We start from the raw sequence: 21,411 nt of genomic DNA on the forward strand, positions 1-21,411 counted from the left end.
AACCATTTTCAACCCCCTGAAAACCCTTGGTTGGTAATAAATCCCACAAACGAGCCAGCCGCTCTGCTGGGCCGAGAAGCGAGGAGAGGAAGCCTGGACTGGGTTGTCTGTTTCAACTCAGCGTCATCCCATCACCGCCACGTTCTCCCCAGTTTCCCAGGTCCCCTCCCCCAGTGGTTCCAGGCTTGTCAGCCTCTGGCAGTTCCCAGGCGTTCCCTGGGAATGGCTCACTGGGTGCTGCCAGCTGCCAGGGGCATCTCTGGGGCTTCCTCATCATCTCTGCCCTTCTGAGTTTCCTAAAACTGACCTTCACCACTCCCTTTCAATGTCTGTGTGAGCCTCTAATTTCCTGGATTAAGTCAATCTCTCTCGCTTGTGCTCTCTGTCTCTCTTTCCTCTAAATACTTAGTGTGGCTCCTGTTCTCCTGCCCAAACCTGTATGGATAGGAGCAGTAATAAAGTGAGAGGGAAGGGGGTGCTCAGGGGCTCCTGGGGAGAGATGCTGAAGGACATTGCTTGCCTGTGGGGACACACACCCTAAGGTATCAGGAAAGGGATGGGGACAGAGAGGCACGGTGGCAGCCTCTGCACACTGAATGTCTGTGTCCCCTCCAAATTCATGTGCTGAAACCCTCACCCACAAAGTGATGGTGTTAGGAGGTGAGGCGTTTGGGAGATGATTGATTAGGCCATGAGCAGGGACCCCTCAAGATGGGATTAGTGCCCTGATAAGAGACTCAAGAGAACTTGCACCCTCTCCCTCTGCCTCTCTCTGTCTCTCTCTCTGCCTCTCTCTCTCTCTCTCTCTACAATTTGAGGATACAACGAGTGGCTGTCTGCAAGCCCTCACCAGACACCAAGCCTGCCAGCACCTTGATCTTGGATCTCCACCCTCCAGGACTGTGCAAAATAAATATTTGTTGTTTAAGCCCCCAGGCTATGGTCATTTGTCACAGCATCCCCAACTAAGGTGATCAGAACCCACCTTTTTTAGTACAGCAGTTTCCGATGGTCATGAGGCCAAGTAGCCAAAGATGACCTTTCCCAATATTCCTCACAGCTATTCGCTGCCATGTGACTAGATTCTGGTCCCAACACAAGATGAGCAGGGTGATGTGAGCAGCACTAGGCCATGTGTCCCTAAAGTGAAAGGCATAAGCTCTCCCTTTCTTCTTCCCACTTGCCACCTTCTGGAGTATAGAAATGATGGCTGGAGCCAGAGCAGCCACGTTGGACTCAAAGACAGAAGCCACCTGTTGAGCACAGCAGGGCAGCAAGAGAAAGGACGCTGGCTCCTTGCCACTGTGGAGCTGTGTTCGGACTGTTACATGCATGAGAACTAAACTTCTATGTCGTTTTGACCACTATGAAACTCCTTCTTGGTTACAGCAGCTGGAGTGTGTAATTTAACTCATGCAGTGATGCCTCATCCACTCTGGATGGCTTAGGGCTTAGACGTTCTTTGCAGAGACATGAACTCCAGTCATTCTATGATTTTTAAAAATCTACTGTCCTTTGGTAGTGCTGCTGAAAATTTCTGTTTCAGAAGGGAAAATAGTGCATATCATCTATAACTAGTGAAAATGTCTACTATGATATGAGTGTGTATTAGTGAAGGTAATGCCAGGTGTTCTAATAAAAGAAACCCAAGAATATACCATGGCCCAGCACAGCAGTGCTTTGTATTTTGCTGGAATAAAGTCCAATCGAGTGTTCCTGATCAGTCGGTGGCTCTCCTTCAAGCTGTGGTTCAGGACAAGCCCATTTCCTGGGCTACAGGGCCCCTTCCTGGGTCATCTCCATCCAGTCACTAGTTGGGGAAGGGAGAGAAGGAAATACCTTAGACGTGAGGCCTGGAAGGGGCACACATCACTTTCGCCCACATTTCTCATCCATAACTCAGTCACATGGCCCTACTAGACATAATAGAGGCTGGAAATGTGATCCCTGCCTGAAAAGCCAATTCCCAATTACATCCCTACAGCTCGGATGGAGAGCAAGGTCTTTGGTGGGTCAATAGCTGTGTGTCATGACTGCAGAGAGCTCTACAGCAGATCCAGGAATTTATGGTCAAAAATAGCTTTGGAAAAATGAGAGTGGGTTCACTCGTGCGGGCATCAAACACCATCCATGCTCTGCTGTTCACCCTAAGGAGACAAAGGCAATGACCTGCCCCAGACACAGCTCCACGCAGCTGAAATAAGAACTTGTCTCTTCTGCAGCAGACTCACCTGCCGGAATCTGTTGCTATTCCCCTCTGGGGAAGGAAGGGAGTGACTGCTCCTTCATCAAATGCCCCAAAAGGTTCATGTGAGGAGGGAGAAATCAGACTGTGGTCACTACAGGTATTTTCAAGCTAAAAGGGGTTCTCCAGTTCACATAATCTCTTCATTTAATCCTACTTCTGTCTTGTCCAGAAGCAAATACTTTTTGTGAAAAACCAGACCTTGCCGATGACCTTGAGCAGTCGGATATAAATTACTCCTACAAGCTTAGCGTTCCAATAATGGAACACTAGGCATAAATGGGTTAAATTTAATTTATAAATGTAACCCAGATATAAGCTAGGATCCCATGTGGTCCAGTCTTAATGAGAAACTAAATTCAAAGAAGTGGAATAGGCCGAGCGCAGTGGCTCACGCCTGTAATCCCAGCACTTTGGGAGGCCGAGGCAGGCAGATCACGAAGTCAGGAGATCGAGGCCATCCTGGCTAACACGGTGAAACCCCGTCTCTACTAAAAATACAAAAAATTAGCCAGGCGTGGTGGCAGGCGCCTGTAGCCCCAGCTACTTGAGAGGCCAAGGCAGGAGAATGGCGTGAACCCGGGAGCTTGCAGCAAGCCGAGATCGTGCCACTGCACTCCAGCCTGAGCGACAGAGCAAGACTCCGTCTCAAAAAAAAAAAAAAAAGTAGAATACAGCATCAAAGGTAGCACTAAGCTGTCCTCGAATCTCTTCAGGAAAATGATCATGGATCTAACTTTTTTTTTTTTTTTTTGAGACAGAGTCTCACTCTGTGGCCCAGGCTGGAGTACAGTGGCACGATCTCGGCTCACTGCAGCCTTGACCTCCTGGGCTCAAGCAATCCTCCCTGCTCAGCCTCTTGTAGCTGAGACTACAGGCATGTGCCACCACGCCCTGTTTTTTATTATTTTTTTTTTTGGTAGAGATAAGGTCTTGCTATGTTGCCCAGGCTAGTCTCAAATTCCTGGCCTGAAGCAATCCTCCTGCCTCAGCATGGATCTAATTTATAGCCCACAGCCATACTTTTCTCCCTGCCCTAATTCTCTCCCTCCTATATCTGTCTCAGAGCCTCTCACAGGGCAAATTCCAGAAATCCCCTCTCTAATACCCCCACCCCATTCACCTTTTGCATCTCCCCCTGCTACTTCTTTTCTTATATTTCTTATAGAGGTAGATTTAGCCTCCCAGATACTTTTGTAAATGGACTTTATATGGTTTTAGAGAAGTTTTAGGCTCACAGCAAAATCCAACAGAAGGTACAGAGAATTCCCATGTACTATCTGTCCCACCCCCACACACACAGCCTCCCCAACTATTAATATCCCCCACCAAATAGTACGTTTATTACAACTGACGAACCTACATTGACACGTCATTATCACTGTATTAGTCCATTTTCACATGCTGATAAAGACATTTCTGAGACTGGGCAATTTACAGAAGAGGTTTATTGGACTTACAGTTCCACATGGCTGGGGAGGCTTCACAATCATGGTGGCAGACAAGAGAAGAGAGTGTGTGCAGGGAAACTCCTGTTTATGAAACCATCAGACCTCATGAGACTTATTCACTATCAGGAGAATAGCATAGGAAAGACCCACCCCATGATTCAATTACCTTCCACTGGGTCCCTCCCCCAACATATGGAAATTCAAGATGAGATTTGGGTGGGGACATGGTCAAACACTATCAATCACCCTAAGTTCATAGTCCACATTAGGGCTCACTGTTGGTGTTGTACAGTCTATGAGTTTAGACAAATGTTTAATGACATGGACCCACTGTGACAGTATGATACAGAGGAGTTTCACTGCCCCAAAAAATTCCTGTGCTCCACCTATTCATCCTTCCCTCTCCCCAACCCATGGTGTTACCAGAAAAGGGGTCTTGATCCAGACCCCAAGAGAGGGTTTCTGGATCTCACGCACGAAGGAATTCAAGGTGAGTCACAAGGTGCAGCGAAGGAAGCACGTTTATTAAAACCTACTCCATTACAGAGCAGGGGACCTTCCGAGAGAATGCACCATCTTTGTTTTAAGTTTTTCTTATATAGGAATCTTGTCTACGTAACGACTAAACCAAGCTGTGACTCTGTGAGGGGGAGCAGACAGCATGACAAAATTGATTATGCTATTGATTTAAAGAAAACTATCCTTAACAGTCTACTACATGAGTACATCAAAGCATATCTATAATTATCTTGAAAGCACATATTGTTACGGGTATTGGGACATCTGGGCTTTCTGTTGTTTTAGGAGTTTGTCCTTGCAGGCAGTACCAAGCTGCCTCCTTAGCTGTGACCCTCTTAGGACCATGGGTTGTGACTGGCAAGGAAGGTGCCTTGTTAGTCTCAAGACAGAGAAGATTTTTCAATGGTGTCACTCTGACTCTCCTCAGCTCCTGCTTCCCTAATGATGGCAGCTCCTCTTTTTACTGTCCCCATAATTTTTCCTCTTTGGGAATGTCACAGGTTTGGAGTCATAGGGTATGTAGCCTTTCCAGATTGGCCTTTCACTTTGTGATCTGCATTTCAGGTTTCTCTATGACTTTTCATGGATGGAAAGCTCACTCATTTTTAGCACTGAATAGTACTCCATGGTCTGTGTGGACGTGCCACAGTTCATTTCTCCAATCACCTGCCAGAGGACATCTCGGCTGCTTCCAAGTCGTGGTGATTGTAAATGATGCTGCTATCATCATCCAATGAATTTTCAGTCTTCCCTCCACTTTAGCCATTCTGCAGATTCCACTTCATGCTGACATCACAAAGACAGGACCCCTGACAGACGGATGAGAGAAGATCAAGGCAGAATACTCCACAGAGGGCAGGTGGGGGAAGGCTGGGGACCTTCCTGGGGGGGACACAATTCTTGTCCTGTCACCAGAGGATGCACACAGCTCATGGAGACTACGTCAACCACCGGCCTAAGGAAAGCAACAGGAGAGCTGTGAGTTGAAGCCAGAGATGAATCCATGCTCAACCTGTGTGCGGCAGACTCCTAAGTACTTGCTAGGGAGGGTCCTCAAAACCAGCTCCAGGTCCTCAAAATTAGTATACATGCAGTGGACACCACGGAGCAAAGCCACTGCTCAGAGAAAGCACACATCCTGGTTGCTATGTCTTCCATGCACGGGGCCCTCACTATGGACCAGACACTCCTAAGGGTCATGCACCCTGTACAATACCTGATCCCCCATCTACCTTCGCTTTACAGAAAGCGCGACGCGGCTTAAGCAGCTTGTCTGAGTTTGCACAGCTGGCAAATGGCTGAGCCATGACTCACACTCAGGTCCATCCACCTCCAAAGCTCGAGATCTCCGGCATCCTTCTAACATCAGAAAGGGAAAGAAATCCTAATAAGGAACCTGTGTGACGGCGTGCCCGCCTCCACTTTCCCACCCCCGCCAAGGACCAGTTTGAAGGCTGTTCACGCCAGTCACTGCAATCACTGCTGAGCACAGAGATGACAGTTCCAGCAAGCACTGATCTTCTAGCCCACTCTGCGGAGGAGAAGACTGAGGGGCAGAGAGGATGTTGATTTGCTGCAGTTGATTCTGACTGTAATTTCCCAGCGCTGACTCAAACTCATCAGGAACACTGCTTTCACTGAGTGTATGAAGTGGTTTCTCCATCCGTGTGGCTTTACCTGAACTCCACCGGTCCCACGGCCCAGGTGTGGGGCCGAGCACTCCTCTCTGCCTCCTCCCTGGATTGCAGGACCTGTGTCTCTCTTTATGAAAGAGATGCCATTTGGGGAAGACTCGCATTGTCAGGAGCGCTGTGGACGCTCCGGGCCGACATCAACACGATGATGATGATGCCTAGTGGAGGGAATGTGCGCTTTTCAGGAGGTAAATCACACCCTGCACAGCGCCTATGGATTTTTGCTTTTCCTTGGCTGTTAGGAGCCGAGGAGGCTGCCTTCGCTGTGATATTTCTGCCAGTTCTTATCCCCAGTGGGAAGAATTGCCTGTGTTTGTTGAAATTAAAGCCAAAACCCAGCCGGCGCAGATGGGAGGGGGAGGCTGGAAGCTGGTGTGGGGGAGTGGACCCAGACCCTGGGGCAGGGAACAAGGGGAGAAGGGGGACCGTAGCATTATTTGTGAAACAGCCTTCTCAGGGCACATCAGGACGGCGGAGGGTTTTTTTTGGGGGGGAGTGGGTGGAGCTACCATAGAACGAGATCCTGAAAGTCAGCAACATGGAGGAGCTGGAGGCCACCATGTTAAGTGAAATGAACTAAGCAGAGTTAATACGGCATGTTCTCACTCCCACAGGGTAGCTAAAAGGTGGATCTCATGGAGGTAGAGAGTAGATTGTGGGTACCAGAGACCGGGAAGGGGAAGGGAGTGGGGGGATGAAGACAGGGTGATTGATGGGTACAAATACATGGTTTGATAGAAGAAATAAGTCCTAGTGTTAGAGCAGCAGGGTGACTATAGTTCACAATAATCTATTGTACATTTCAAAACAGCCAGAAGAGAATAATCTGAATGTCTCCAGCATCAAGAAAAGACCAGTATTGAAGGTGATGGATGCCTTAATTATGCTGATTGGATCTTTACAAATTATATTAATGTATTAAATTCTTACATGTATGCAGAAACTATGTGCACCTATTATGCACCAATAAAAAAGAAATTTTTTTAAAAGTGAGCAAAGGCTCCTTTGCCTTGGATCTCAAGTCTAAGGAACAGGCCCTGATGCCTTTAGGAAACCCCAAGGAGAACAGGGCCCTTCTGGGAAGCCGAGCCAGTGAAAAAACACCCCGGACCTCAAAATTGAGCAAACGGGGGTGTGTTTCCCAGGCCAAACTGTCGTCTTTACCCTAGAAATTGGGCCACACCTATGGTACCTTGGGCTTCGGGTTCCCAGATCCCACACTCCTTCCAGGGCCTATGAAAACCCCACAGCATCCCCAGGGATCCTCTGCAGGCCTTAGACAAAGCTCAGCCTCCCTCTGGACATTATTCTTGATCTCGACCTTGCTGCTGCCCTGGGCCCAACTGTGGGTTTGAGATTTCCTAGTGGCCCCTGGAGAGCGGTCCCTATATCGCCTGAAAGGGACCCCCTCACTGGATGCCCTATAGGCCTGCAGGTCCATGCACCAGGCCTGGCCCTGGCTCTGGTGGTCCTGAGCTCAAACCTGAGGATTAACTGGACTGGCCCTGGGTGCCCTCGTGCCACCTTGCCCACCCATGCTTCATACATGTCACAAGCTTCACCTTCTCTTGGGACAAACCAGCTCATCATCCCCTGGCCCCTGGCTGTCGTGAACGCCGTCTCCATCTGGGGACGTGCCAGCCTCAGTTTCCTTCTCTGTTCAGTAGGAGCCAAAAGCATTTTGCTGACCTCAGTGCAGATCGACCCTGTAACAAGGTGCAGAAGAGGCAGCAAAGGGGCTTTGTAGCCAGCAACATGCCAGATCGATGCACCTTGTTGATGCAGCCGACTCTGCAGGGGTGCAGGAGGTGAGGACCCACGCAGGGGTGCAGGAGGTGAGGACCCGCACAGGGATGCGGGAGGTAAAGACCCACGCAGGGGTGCGGGAGGTGAGGACCCATGCAGGGGTGCCATCGAAGGCCATGGGAGGGACAGCTCCAGGAACAGAGGCAAGGCCCACCCCACCCTGACTATGAGGGGACAAGTCCACGGCCAAGGATCTTGGGAGCCATTATCTCTGCTACATGCCACGCAAGCAGAGGTGCCCTCTGGCAACCAGGTGCCGCTCTGGGTACAGCCGATGCAAACATGAGAGAAAGAGTCAACCAGACGGGAGCATCGGTCCAGGGACAGAGACAGGGAGGCAGCGTCGGACAGATGGGCCAGGCACATGTTCCCAGCAGGACCCCACAGGGAGGGGAACAATGCTGGGTGAGGGATGGGGCACTGAGCAGCCGGTGCTAGAACAATCAGGAAACCTCCCAGGCAGGCATTCAAGCAGAGGCCCTGGCCAGCGGCGGGAGGGAGCCTCCGGGGAGAGTGAGACCTGGAAGAGGCTGTGCCTGCCAGCTCCTTGTCCTGTGGTATCTTTGTCCAGCTATGGCACCTAGGGATCACTGGACTCAAAGGCGCTGAGAAGCATTTTCTCCTCCCGTCTTTTGGAGGTATTTGTGAAGATCTGATCTTAACTCCTCTTCAGATGTTTAGTAGAATTCAGCAGTGAAGCTGTCTGCGGGGCAGATGCCTGTGAAAGGTGCCCTGGTGTGTTCGAGGCACAATGATGAGGAGGTCAGTGTCCCCCGGGACAGAGAAGGGCAGCAGGCTGCGGGCAGCAGGCCTTATGCAGGGCCCAGCAGGGTGAGGAGCGTGAAGGGTGCCACGCGGGGGAAGTGATAGGGCCCAGCTGCGTAGCAAGGAAGCCCTCTGGCCCTGCCCCGTGGTGTAAAGGCTCTCATAGGAGAGGAAGAGAGGCGAGAGTTCAGGTGCCACCGGTGCCATCCGCTCTTACCTCATTGCACACATGAGCTCGTCAGGATGGGCTCATCAGGGGGAGCCCAGGGTCGAGTCCTGGAATCAGCCCGAGGTCAACTTGGAGAAAGACCATGTGTCCAGCATCTGCCTCTCTCCCTCGCAGCCTCCTACTCACCTGGCCTCCACCGCCCACCCAGCACCCCTGGGGACTGTCCCCGTCCCTCCAGGGACTCCAGAGGGAATGTGTTTTGTGCCGTATGGAAAACAAGCCATGCTCACTGCAAACCACGACAGCCCCTTCAAGCTGTCAGAGTCCCTGCATGTGGAGTGAAAAGGGGGGAAAAAGACAATTTACAATTGCAAATTGGAACCCCTCTCTCGGAGTGGAGTGATAATCCAGCTCGGGAGACAGATGGCGAGGAAGGGCTCCAGGAACGTGTTACAACACATCACTGCCTAGCAGAGACGAGAGGCTCCAGGAAGGACCTGGTTCCTGCCATTCCAACCTTGAGGGGCTCCTGGAGGGACGCTGAGGACAAGGCGGCTGTCCCGTCACCTCGCTCTTGTCTTTGCCCTCACCTCTCCCGACTGTTCAGGGCTCAGGACTACGGGCGCCCAGACACAAAGGCCCAGAGCCACAGAACAGTGAACTCCATGCTGTGCAGCTGTTGGCGGGAGGGGCAGGGAGAGAGACCAGAGTCCCCATCTCTGCTGCCTTTTAAATAAAAGACAAGGAGGATGGCGAGGAGGAGGTCAAAACTCACTGCAGTCTATACCGAGGCACAGATCCCGACTCAGGGTGGGGGCATGTGGAAGGGACAGAGGGAGAGGGAAAACACAAACAAAGAGGGAGGAGGCGGCCTCTCCGCTTCCTGCGATTGGGAACAGGTGTGCGGGAACCCTGGCGTGTCTGGCGTCTGGCGTGGCAGGCTTCCATCCTGGGTTCTGCCAATCCCGCCAGCGAGGCCTCCCTCTCTCCCCAAATGCTGCTCTTTTCAGAGGGGAAAGAAGGCATCATTCCAAAGATAGAGTAGACGCTGAATGAACAAATGTGTTTAAACACCCATGTTGTCATTCTTTCTTCCAGAAGTTCATTCATTTACGTGGTGATCTGAGAGCCTGTCACTCACTGAGGACAGAGTGAGTGAGTGACTGTCACTGAGTCAGGCACTGGTTCAGGGACCAGGCCCTGAGGTGCGGGGATAGACGGAGGCTGACAAAGGCCAGGACACTGTGCTCTGGGTCCAGGCTGGGGACAGGGGTGGCGGGGCAGTGGAGGACAAGGAGACAGCCAGGCAGACCCCAAAGCCTGGACTGGGCTGGCCTCGGGGAAGTGCGGGTGTGGAGGGAAAGAATGTTCCCTGCAGACTGAATGTAGGATGGGCAAGACTGGCTGTGGCCACGGGACAGCTGGTGGTTCAGCCAGGCTACAGGGACTCCAGAAGGTTCTATGGCTGAGTCCTTACTGCAGACTGGAAATCTTCAATGAGCTGCTAACAAAAAGTGTCAGCAAACAATCGAAACCAAAACACGTGTATGGATGCAGTGGGGCGGAGCAAGGGACGTTTAGCTGGTGGAAAATGAAGAAAGGAGAGGGAGAGGCACGGGGCTCCTGAGCCTGGACCAGCCCATTCCCGCTGGGCTTCAAGGCTGTGGGAGCATTGGTGTACTGGCCTGGAATCGGTGAGCACAAAAGCACCAAAGATCTGAAAGGTTCTCAGGATCAAAGGCCCCTTTGTGAACTGTTCAATATTTTCAGCATAAACCCAATAAATGTCAGAGGTTTTTTTTTTTTTTTTTTTTTAGGCACCACCTGTTTCTCCCTATGGGAAAAGAAAATAATAACTACTGCTAAAAAATGAAAATTTAAAAACCCCTAAAAGATCATCTGAGGTGCACGCGAAGCTGTTCTGGGCAACGCTTGAATGTGAACAGAGCCAGCCACTTCGCCATGCAGGGAAGGCCTTGGAAGGGAAAAGCGAAGCCCAGGCTGCCCGGCGGCTACATCTCTGGGCGTCATGTCCCTCACCCTCCTCTCCCACCAGTGACTGCTTCGGAGGGCAGACCTCAACTCTTCCCGAACGCTGAGCCCGAGAGGCCCCAGCGCTGAGGGCGGAGCAGCCCACTGGACCTCACCCCTTGGCATCCCTGCCCTCAGGGCACAGGAGTGACTTGAGGCCATGGCTGCCTCAGGGCCCTAGAGGAAGTCACATCTAGTCATTGAACACACAGGGCAGGTGTCGGGACAGCGCTGTTTGACACTCACTCACTCATTCATTCATGTATTCATTTGTGGGTTGTGAAATTAACTTCGCAAATATTTACAGAGAGCTTTCCAGGGTTCTTCAAAGGGAAGAAATAAAGACGTTAGCAGAATTCCTGTTTAAGCTTCTCTCTCATTGCGTCCTGGCATCAAGTGGGGCCTCAGGGTGACTTGGCAAAGTGAGGTCCCACTTCCTCCTGCCGAAAAACACCAGCAGGCGGGATCGCACGGCCAAGGCGGTGAGTCCCGCTCCACTAAGGCAAATCTTGAAAAGTCCCTTCATCTCTGTTGGTTTCCTGAAGCCACAAACTGGGCAGCTTCAACAACAGAAACTTATTCTTTCCCCGTCCTGGAGGCCAGAAGTCCAAGATCAAGGTGTGGACAGGGCTAGTTCTTTCTGAGGCCTCTCTCCTTGACTCCCAGATGGCTTTTTTCACTGTCACATGGCCTCTCTGTGTGCTTGTGCATGTCTGTGTCCAAACCTCCCCTTCTTAGAAGGACACCAGTCCTATGAGATTAGGGCCCATCTGAATGACTTCATGTTAACTTAATTCTGTCAAGACCCTATCCCCAAATAAGGCCACATTGACAGGTTCCGGGGATAAGGACTTCAGCATGTGGATTTGGTAAGGGGGTACACAATTCAGCCCATAACAATCTCTGAGCCTTCATCTTCTCACAAAAAAAAAAAAAAAAAAAAAAAAAGGCCGGGCACAGTGGCTCACGCCCATAATCCCAGCACTTTGGAAGGCTGTGGCTGGTGGATCATTTGAGGTCAGGAGTTCAAGACTAGCCTGGCCAACATCGTGAAACCCTGTCTCTACTAAAAATACAAAAAAAAAAAAAAAAAATAGCAAGGCATGGCGGCATATGACTCTATAGTCCCAGCTACCTGGGAGGCTGAGGCAGGAGAATTGTTTGAACCCAGGAGGTTGCAGTGAGCTGAGATCGAGCCACTGCACTCCAGCCTGGGGGACAGAGCAAGACTCTATTTCAAAAAGAGAGAGAGAGAGAGAGGCCAGGCGTGTTGGCTTACGCCTGTAATCCCAGCACTTTAGGAGGCTGAGGCAGGCAGATCACTTGAACCCAGGAGTTTGAGACCAACCTGGGCAACATGGTGAAACCCTGTCTCTCCAAAAAAAAATACATAACTTAGCCAGGCGTGGTGGCTCATGCCTGTAGTCCTAGCTGCTCGGGAAGCTGAGGTGAGAGAATCACTCGAGCCCCAGAGGTGGAGGCTGCAGTGAGCTGATAGTGCCACTGCACTCCAGGCTGGGCAATAGCGATATCCTGTCTCAAAAAAAAAAAAAAAAGAGAGAGAGAGAGATAGCACCTGCCCCAACTCTCTCCCAGAGCAGACCCACTGGATTGGGCCCAAAGGGTGCCCTGTGAACTTCAGAGGGCTGTGCTGTAGGCGCCACCCACTTTCCTCTCAAGTACAGGCAGCAAGAGAGACAGGGACTCCCACTTCCCAGTGCCCCTCAGAAAATCAGAGCTCCCAGGCAGGTTGGCATGTGGTCCACCAGCTCCTTTAAGAAAAGCCAAGTGTCCTCAGAGACCCGCACATAAGGTCAGTACTCTCTCAGCAGACCAATCCATTTCTCCCCACTAAGTAGCATCTGATGGCGTTAGATGCTAAGACTCTCTCTTCAGAAGTAATTAAAAAAAAAAAATAAAATAAAAAAGGCAGTCCCTTAGTGGGAGGGTTTTTGGCATTTCATCTGAATTCCATAATGAATAATTTATATGAAAGTTTTATTGGAGCCCAGCTTTCCACAATAAACGTTCCCTGAGAACACACGCAAATACTTCAGCAGCCATCTCTCTCTCTGCTGGATTGGGCTGACGGCCCAAATCAGATCTGAGTTGCTGCACCACTTATTTACAAAAAAATCATAATCTTACTTTTATGTGCATTTTTCCCGACATCCATGGGTGACAAGTTTGAGAGCACAGGCAGCAGCGGCCGCTGCTTCTGTTGGATCCAGGAGGGAAGGGAGGTTCTGAGCTTTGGAGCGGGAAGTGAGGAGCCTCAGCTGTCTGCACCCTTTTCCCTGCCACACAACAATTAGGAGAGGGACTAGGAGGAAAAGAGCCACCTGGTTTCTGGGGCATAGAAGCCCTAAGCAGCCACGTGTCCCGGGCAGAATGAGGTGGGGAGGGGACCCGTTATTCAGCATCAGGAGGGGGTTCCAGAGTGTGGCTTGGGGACAGGGAGACCCAGCTTGAACCCTCCTCCTAGCCAGGTTATGTGGCTTCTCTGAGTCCTTGACCTTATTTGGATAATGGAAAAAAGAGAACCCACCTTTCAGGACTGTCCTGGGAATGTGCTGACCTGTTGTGGGCAGCGTGGTCATCACATCAACCTTCACATCCAACAAATGCTTGCAGAACTGACAGGCACATGGCATGAGCATGCTGCTAACCAGGACTGTTGTTTCTGATATTGATGTTTCCATGGTGGCAGGGAGAGGGCTCCAGCCCAGCTGCAGCATCCAGAGGCACAGCCACCACCTCCTGCATTCGCTGCCCAGGGGTTCACGTGTTCTCAGCTTAATGTCTTCTTAATATTTTATACACTTTCTCCTTTGTGAATTCATCTCTTTTCACGGAGGAATTGCCTGTGTGTGCCCAGTGGGAGCTTGAAGGCATCAGTCATCGTCGCATCCTCCTGAGGATTTCTCAGTCAGCCACTCTAGGCAGGTCCTAAGGGAGGGGATGGAGGAGACCCCAGACAGTGGTGCTGCCCTTCCTATCCCAGCCAGGTGGGTGTCCTGGTTTAGGGCTGCCAGGGACACGGCCTGTCCCAGGGACACAGGCATAAGCACCAGCTCTGTTGCTGACCAGCCGTTTGACTTGGAGCAAGTTTCTTAACCTCTCTACACCTGTTTCCTTATCCCTAAACTGAAGTGATCATGATCCCCTCTCCAAGGGAAGTCGGGAGGCTCCGGGATGGGACGGTGCACACGCAGCCTTCACATCATGCTGAGCCAGCACCAAGCGTGAACCCGAGAAATGCCAGTTGTCTTGTGCAGCTAGTCCTGCAGTCCTCCCAGTCTGCAGGAGCAGGAAGGGAACCTGGGCTGGGAGCTGCCCATTGCCCACAGTGAGGTGCTGGACGACCCGGGACAAGGCCTGGCTCTCCACCTGCTGCACCATCCACCTCTACCTGGTTGACAGCTTTGCCAGCCATTCCGTTTGCCTTCTCCACTGCCTCCTTCCCTATAGGAACCAGTTTTGGGTTTGGCACCCAAACCGAAAGGATTGGCCCCTTCTCTGCACTGCCCATGGACTTGGGAGGCTGAGCGCATCTCTCATTCTGGACGGATCCCAATTAGCCAATCACATTATGTCATCCTCCTTGCCAGGGATTGTTTCAGCCAATCAGCACACAGACTCCCTCTGGTGACTCTAATAGGTCCAGGAGCAGGCACATGCCCTAGGCTGGCCAATCAGAGAGGTGAGAAGGACTTTCACTCCACCTGTCCTCCCACCAGGTGTGAATGAGCAAGCTCCCCTCATTGCAGCAGGCAGGCGGCCAATCCTAAAGCCGTGAGGGAGGCTGCCTCAGGACAAGGGGAGGTAGAGTCAAGGGAAGGGAGATGCAGCCCTGATCACATGGTGCCTGCAGCCCACCTTGCCTCAGAACCTGTGCTCACATAATAGATCTCTGTGGTTAAGCTATTTCACATTGGACCTTCTGCTACTAACTCCGGAGAAGTGCTCCCACATGTAAAGTTAGAGGGTGTTCACTGTGGCCAGACCTCTATGGCCCCTTCGTATGTCCAACCCTGGGAGAAATTCAAGTCAATGGAAGACCACACGATGGGATAAGGAAGTAAAAAGTTAATGATTAAATTAAGGTTATCACCAGACGTTTACTGTAAGCGTCTCGAGAAGGGCCACCTCTGTTTTTGAAGACCCACAGAAAATACTGTCAAATTCCATTCAAAGACAGCCCTCGGTGTCCTGGAACGGCCCCTGAAAAGAGCATCCTGGAGCTTCTGTTGCAGCATGACACCTGCCCACCATTAGGGCAGTGTGGCTAAGAGCCCCACTGACCAGGGCTTGAGTGGCGATTATACCACTAACTAGCTCCATGGCCTCTGCAAAACTCAGGGACCTCACGTAGAAAATGGTGTCATAATATCACCAGCTTATGCAAATCAATGTGAGGATTCTACAGATAAGAAAAATGAAGTTCTTAGCACTGCATCTGGCATGTTGGGAGTGCTCAGTAAATGTTAGTGTCATTTTCTTGACATTTTCACCCTGATTAAATGATTAGGTAGAGACTAATCATTCTGGCCAAGTGGAGTAACAGAGATTGGATGTACCCTCCCAACCAAACAATCAAAATAACAACAACAAAAAAAAAGTATGAAGCAATGGTTTTCAGGCCATGAGACACCAGGCAGCAAAGGACAGATATTCCTGAGAGGAGGAAAACTAGCAAGGTGAGCCCTAAGATTCCCCCAGCTTCTCCCATCGGGTGAGTTTCCAGGCTGCAGTGCAGGGATGGGGAACCCAGGTTGAGACCAATGGATTCCCCGAGTGGAGGAGACAGAGCCGAGTCCAGGGAAGCCAAGGCAGGAAGGTTCACAGGACATAACAGGAGAGAGCTGCACAGAGAGCTCTGGAGACGTGCCCCCTCCAGGCACTCAGCAAAGCAACAATTAGTGCATGTAGGCAAGGAAATGACTCAAGGCTGGGCAAAGAAGCACCCAAAAAGATTGGAGGAAGCAGCTCCCCATGTTCACACAGGGTGGGGGTTGTTACTGCTCCTACCAGCCAGACGGGAAAATCTTAGAATTCACATGGCATTGGGTAAACTACTCAGAAGGGTCTTGCCTCCGTCATGGAAATAATTAACCCTAGACCAAACACTGATTTGAAATTTTTAAAAGCAAGCTCTGAATAGATCAAAATGTTCCCAAGGAACTTAACTGCATCCCCGAACAAAGCTCAAGAATACGTTAGAAATGATCACAACAACAGCAAAAATCTAGCAACCAACAACATAAAATGTCAATGTCGGCCAGGCGCGGTGGCTCACGCCTGTAATCCCAGCATTTTGGGAGGCCAAGGTGGGCGGATCACTTGAGGCCAGGAGTTCGAGACCAGCCTGGCCAATGTGGTGAAACCCCATCTCTACTAAAAATACAAAAGTTAGCCAGGCCTGGTGGCACACACCTGTAATCCCAGCTATTCAGGAGGCTGAGGCAGAGAATCACTTGAACCTGGGAGATGGAGGCTGCAGTGAGCTGAGATTGCGCCACTACACTCCAGCCTGGGCCACAGAGCAAGACTCCATCTCAAAAAATGAATCGATAAATAAAATGTCAATGTCTGACATCCAATCAAAACAGTCTACGCATGCAAGGAAGCATGAAAACATGACCCGTGGTAAGAAGAAAGATCAATCAAAACTGACTCAGAACTGACATAGATGCTAGAATTGGCAGACAAGAATGTTTAAAACGTTATTACAACTTTGGCCAGGCGGGGTGGCTCACACCTGTAATCCCAGCACTTTGGGAGGCCAAGGCAGGCAGATCACCTGAGATCAGGAGTTCAAGACCAGCCTGACCAACATGAAGAAACCCTGTCTCTACTAAAAATACAAAATTAGCCAGGCATGGTGGCACATGCCTGTAATCCCAGCTACTTGGGAGGCTGAGGCAGGAGAATCGCTTGAACCAGGGAGGTGGAGGTTGCACTGAGCTAAGATTGCACCACTGCACTCTAGCCTGGGCAACAGAGTAAGATTCTGTCTCAAAAAAATAAATAAATAAAAAGAAAGAAAAAAAAGAAAAATGCACTGGATAGAATTAATAGCAGGTTAAACATTGCAGAAGAAAAGATCAGTGAACATAAGGACACAGCAATACAAAGTATCCAAAACAAAACACAAAGAGAAAAAAATAATTTTAAAAACCTAACAAAGAATTAGTTTGGGAATAATGTCAAGCAGCCTAATATACATGTAATTGGAATCTCCAAAGGAGGAGAGGGAGAACAGAAATACTATTTGAAGAAATAATGGCTGAAAATGTTTCAAATTTGACAGAAACCAGAAACCCACCAATTCAAGAAGCTCAATGAACCTCAAACACAAGAAACATACAGACACATCCCAATCAAACTGCTTAACCCCAGTGAGAAGGAGAATATCCTGAAAACAGCCTGAGAAAAAAGATATGTTGCATATAGAGAAACAAAGATTAAAATGACAGTTGATTTTTTAGGGGAAATGATTCAAGCAAGAAGACAGTGGATCAACATCTTTAAAGTACTGAAGGAACAAAAAACTGCCAACCTATGCAGTGAGCCAAGATTGTGCCACTGCACTCCAGACTGGGTGACAGAGTGAGAAGTGAGACTCTGTCTCAAAAAATAAATAAATAAATAAATAAATAAATAAATAAATAAATAAGTCAACCTACAATTTCATACAGTGAAATTATCTTTTTTTTTTTTTTTTTGAGAAAGGGTCTCACTCTGTCACCCAGGCTGGAGTGCAGTGGCACAATCTCGGCTCACTGCAACCTTTGCCTCCCAGGTTCAAACGATTCTCCCACTTCAGTCCCTGGAGTAGCTGGGATTACAAGAGTGCACCACCATGCCTGGCTAATTTGTTGTATTTTTGGTAGAGATGAGGTTTCACCATGTTGGCCAGGCTGGTCTTGAACTCCTGGACTCAAGTGATCCACCCACCTTGGCCTCTGAGAATGCTGGGATTACAGGCGTGAGCCACTGCACCCGGCCCAGTGAAGTTATCTTTAAAACAATCAAGGGAAGGATTCCAACTTCAGGTGTGATGAAGTAAGCGCATTCCACCCAGTCTCTCCCTCTGGACACAACTGTGACACCTGAACATATGCATGGACCAGTTATTGGAGGACTCTGAAAAGTAAACTGCAGCAGGCAGATTGAGAAAGAAAACCAGATGTCAAAGTACCACCAAACCGGTGGTGATTTACCATGTTCTTCTCCAGGATCATCTGGCCTGAACACAATGCAGTTTGAAAAACAAAGGTAGGTCCTGGCACAGAGAAACCTCCAGGGCAAGCCCTCTAATTCTGGTTCAAGAAACATGAAAGAGGCCTCCCAATGCTCAGGAAAAATATGGAAATTCCACATTTTTTCTATTCTCACACTCCAGCCCCCAATAAACCCTGTGACAGTGTTGGCAGAGACCCCAATAGGAACCCACAAGAGCTGAAACACTGAGGGAGGAGAGCTTTCTCCCTGATTAGTGGATCTGCGATCCCAAGACAGCACAGTAAACCCCATTGCTCTTTTCCCTCTTTCTTTTCTCCACCGTTTGACACCAGACAAGGGCACACTCACAGAGGTGCATGTCAGAGCAGGGTCACTAGAGCCCTAGGTTTTTGGTCAAAGGACCAAAGTGGGCCACAGTGTATCAGGACGATTGCAGAGATGGAGAAGCTTTGGAAAGCAACCACCTAACATTACATATAAATTCCTGGTCCTATCGCCACCCTGAAAGCTGCACGTGGCATGAATCTGATCCTAGACAGTTCAAGAACTGAACCACTTTTTGGCTCAAAGGCCCACTACTCAATGGTGCACACGTGGGATGGACCTAAAAAGTGCTCCAAAGGGCCCGGCACGGTGGCTCATGCCTGTAATCCCAGCGCTTTGGGAGGCCGAGGCAGGTGGATCATGAGGTCAGGAGATCAAGACCATCCTGGCTAACACGGTGAAACCCCGACTCTACTAAAAATACAAAAAATTAGCCGGGTGTGGTGGCGGGTGCCTGCAGTCCCAGCTACTCAGGAGGCTGAGGCAGAAGAATGGCGTGAACCCGGGAGGCGGAGCTTGCAGTGAGCCGAGATTGTGCCACTGCACTCCAGGACAAACACAAAGAAATGCAGCTCTCCAGCTGGGCACGGTGGTTCACATTGGTAATCCCAGCACTCTAGGAGGCCAAGGCGGGTGAATCACCTGAGGTCAGGAGTTCAAGACCAGCCTGGCCAACATGGTGAAACCCCGTCTCTACTAAAAATACAAAAAAAAATAGCCGGGCATGGTGGCGCATGCAGCTACTTGGGAGGCTGAGGCAGAGAATCACTCGAACCTGAGAGGTGGAGGCTGCAGTGAGCCGAGATCATGCCACTGCACTCCAGCCTGGGTGACAGAGCAAGACTCCATCTCAAAAAAAGAAAAAGAAAAAGAAAGAAAGAAATGCAGCTCTCCACTGATCCAGATAATCCCCTCTGGCACTTATGAGATGGAAAATGACAACCACATAATGCAAAGCAACACATCAGCTCCCACAACAGTTCCTGATGTAGCAGAAGCAGCAGAAACAGTAAATGGGCCCAAAAGGCAGCATGTGCAATGTCCCTTAGACCTTTATTTTCTTTTTTTTTTTTCTTTTTTTTAAATAGAGACAGGGTTTTCCTCTGGGTGTGTTGCCCAGGCTGGTCTCCAACTCCAAGCCTCAAGCAATCCTCCCACCTTGGCCTCCCAAAGCGCTGGGATATTACAGGTGTGAGCCACAATGCCTGGCCTCTTTTTTTTTTCTTTACTGCACTCTCTCTCAAACCCTATCAATTAAATTCAGCACTTCAAGAGCTATAGTTGGCCGGGCACGGTGGCTCACACCTGTAATCACAGCACTTTGGGAAGCTGAGGTGGGAGAATGGCTTGAGGTCGGGGTTCAAGACCAGCCTGGCCAACATGGTGAAACCCCATCTCTACCAAAAATACAAAAAAAATTAGTCAGGCATGGTGGTATGTGCCTGTAATCCCAGCTGCTCGGGAGGTTGAGGTGAGAGAATCACTTGAACCTGGGAGGCGGAAGTTGCAGTGAGCCAAGATCACACCACTGCACTTCAGCCTGGGCGACAGAGCAGGACTCCATCTCAAAACAAAACAAACAAAACAAAACAGTTATACTTGTAGCTTCCAGGAGACCATGTTACCTCCAGGCTGGGCAGAGGAGATGGAGAGGGGAACGGAACAGTCAAGAGATACTTTCCTCTTTGGCACCTCGTCCCAGGGTCCACCTCCTCTCCAGTGCTCCTCGCAGAATCCAGGGAGTGTCCTGGCCCAGAGCTCTTCCTGCCCCTCGCATGCCACCAGAGCTTCAGCTGACATTCCGTGGCACCTTTAGCCACCCCTGCAGGCAGTATCCCGTTCCTCCATGGGACCATGCAGGAGGAGGACTTGTGTGCCCACATCCAACAGAACTATAAACATCTGCATCCCTCTCCTCCCTGAAGTTCCCCAGGATATTTGGATGAGTGTGTAGGGCCTTTGGTTCCCCCTTGGGAACAGAGAACTTGATCTCCTCCCTAACCCTCACAGTAGCTGAGGTCAGGCTGGAGGGGCATCAGTGAATCAGGGAGATGCAGAGGAAACATCTCCATGCCATTGTGCAAGACTGACTTACTTTCAGGTTTGAGCAGCATGGCAGATGCCTGCAGCTCAACCATGGATGTCTGTGGCCCAGCCTTTGGCCTGACACAGCTTTAGGAAACACTTAACCCTTTCTCCTCCCACCTAGAGGAGAAAGCAACCAACAAACGAACTTCTAATCTTTTCAGCCTCATCCCAAGCCCAGTATCAGCTGTGGGGACTCAAAGACCTTTTCTCCCCCAACTGGAGAAGAAAACAAGCCCCAAATACGTCATTTAGGCTTCTTGTTGTTACCCCACGTCCCAACATCCAGCGTTCATCTACTTCCCAAACCCTTGCTAATTGAGACAACAAAGTGGGGGGCCACGTACCCTCATACCCCCCTGCTGACTATACGGTTTGGCCAATACATCTGCTACTAATTTCCATGGAGCTCTCTCAAGTTCTTACCAGCCCAGAAGACCCCTGTCTTTCTCTTTCAGTGGCTACCCTGTTTGCAAGCTAATCTGTTAACTTGCCAGTTTTACATGCATGTTGGGCAGAAAGGCACAAGATCCTTGGGCTAGGGAAACAAGACTTTTATTACCCATAACAAAAGCAGCATTTAAAACACCAGTTCCCCAGCCCTGATGCCCGCAGAGTGATGTGGCCAGACCAGGCTGCTGCCCGCACGTGCAGAGGGTTCACCCCAGAAAGGAGCCCCAAAATTATGAGACCTGGGGCTTATATAGGGTGGCTGGCTTATCTGCCCACTGTCCCCTCCTGATACAGAGACCTTATCTCGACTCTGGAAGAAAACAAATCTTCTCCGGGCACAAGAGGGGAAGCCTTCCAGGTTGATTCATAGAGAATGTAAGTGAGTGTCTTGCTGCTCTATTAGTTTGCCAATGCCCTTTGCTCAGAGGGCCCGGACTGACCATGCGGAACTGTGAAATAGTCATGGAGAATTGTCTCCCGACAACTGACTGATCTAAATGCTTCTTTTAGGAGGAATGTGTTTCTAGCTTTCAGATGGAGCAGAAGGAGCAGAGGCAGGCCACTTATTCCTGGGAGGAGCTTCTACAGAAGCTGAGCGTAGGGAGTCACCCAGTGACAGCT

The 21,411-nt window shown here is 50.1% G+C and overlaps 2 long non-coding RNA genes across 2 annotated transcripts; both read right to left on the minus strand.

Annotated features, from left to right (window-relative positions):
- Positions 1 to 5,623: 5,623 nt before the first annotated feature.
- Positions 5,624 to 10,796, minus strand: LOC134735580 (uncharacterized). Its single transcript, XR_010118783.1, has 3 exons — positions 8,236 to 10,796; positions 7,472 to 7,615; positions 5,624 to 6,067 (listed from the first exon to the last, which is right to left on the minus strand). It is a non-coding gene; the product is annotated as an uncharacterized lncRNA (long non-coding RNA).
- Positions 10,797 to 10,823: 27 nt separating this feature from the next.
- LOC134735579 (uncharacterized) lies at positions 10,824 to 16,673 on the minus strand. Its single transcript, XR_010118782.1, has 3 exons — positions 13,229 to 16,673; positions 12,829 to 12,977; positions 10,824 to 11,120 (listed from the first exon to the last, which is right to left on the minus strand). It is a non-coding gene; the product is annotated as an uncharacterized lncRNA (long non-coding RNA).
- Between the last annotated feature and the right edge of the window lie 4,738 nt (positions 16,674 to 21,411).

Source organism: Symphalangus syndactylus, chromosome 22 (genome assembly GCF_028878055.3).
Source record: "Symphalangus syndactylus isolate Jambi chromosome 22, NHGRI_mSymSyn1-v2.1_pri, whole genome shotgun sequence".
Classification (NCBI taxonomy): domain Eukaryota; kingdom Metazoa; phylum Chordata; class Mammalia; order Primates; family Hylobatidae; genus Symphalangus; species Symphalangus syndactylus.